This window comes from Rhagoletis zephyria, unplaced genomic scaffold (assembly GCF_001687245.7).
Source record: "Rhagoletis zephyria isolate East Lansing unplaced genomic scaffold, Rhagoletis_zephyria_1.1 Rzeph_scaffold_72414, whole genome shotgun sequence".
NCBI classification, from domain to species: Eukaryota; Metazoa; Arthropoda; class Insecta; order Diptera; family Tephritidae; genus Rhagoletis; species Rhagoletis zephyria.
Genome location: NW_016229463.1, coordinates 299 through 1,271, shown reverse-complemented (window position 1 = coordinate 1,271; position 973 = coordinate 299). Strand labels below are relative to the sequence as shown.

Here is a 973-nt window from a genome sequence, read left to right as displayed (position 1 = left end):
GTAATGCTGCTTTCAAAGCCTCCTGCCCAAGCACCTTCCCGAAGGGCAAAAAGAAACCCCAGTGGTTGAATCCTGAGATTTCAGCACTGAGGAAGAACAGCAGGAGGCTTTTCAATCAAGCTAAACGAACAGGTCTTTGGCAACCATACAAAGACGCACTCAAAGTTTTCAAGAAGGCCATAAAGAGGGCGAAACGCGAATCTTGGCAAAACTTCTGCGACAACATAGAAGAGAACTCTGAAGCCAACAGGCTGAGGAAAGTTCTCTCAAAATCTTCTTCAAGTATGAACTCTATCCAGAAGCCTAACGGTGACTGGACGACATCATGTAGCGAAATGCTGGAGNAATCAAGCTAAACGAACAGGTCTTTGGCAACCATACAAAGACGCACTCAAAGTTTTCAAGAAGGCCATAAAGAGGGCGAAACGCGAATCTTGGCAAAACTTCTGCGACAACATAGAAGAGAACTCTGAAGCCAACAGGCTGAGGAAAGTTCTCTCAAAATCTTCTTCAAGTATGAACTCTATCCAGAAGCCTAACGGTGACTGGAGGACATCATGTAGCGAAATGCTGGAGATCCTTATGAGCACTCACTTCCCGGGCTGCTCAGATGACACCCCCGATTTTTCGCCCGGTCCTAGGACCTACTTGTCTCTGGGTGATACCGTTGGGGACATCGTAAGTGAGGAGAGGGTGGAATGGGCTTTAATGTCCTTTCAGCCCTACAAATCTCCTGGCCTTGACGGAATCTTTCCCGCTCAACTACAGGAAGCTAAAGACATACTGCCTAACTCTGACTCACATACCACACGAGTGGACAAAGGCAAAGGTTGTATTCATACCAAAAGGAGGCATGGCCGCTCATGTGAAACCGAAGGATTTCAGGCCAATAGGCCTCACCTCGTTCTTCCTCAAAACTCTAGAGAGGCTCATCGACGAATATATTCGACGGAATATTAAAGCTGACAACCTC

The 973-nt window shown here is 47.0% G+C and overlaps 1 long non-coding RNA gene across 1 annotated transcript; it reads left to right on the top strand.

Moving 5' to 3' along the window:
- The first annotated feature begins 87 nt into the window (after window positions 1-87).
- LOC108357207 (uncharacterized) lies at window positions 88-767 on the top strand. Its single transcript, XR_001846639.1, has 2 exons — window positions 88-132; window positions 365-767. It is a non-coding gene; the product is annotated as an uncharacterized LOC108357207 (long non-coding RNA).
- The last annotated feature ends 206 nt before the right edge of the window (window positions 768-973 follow it).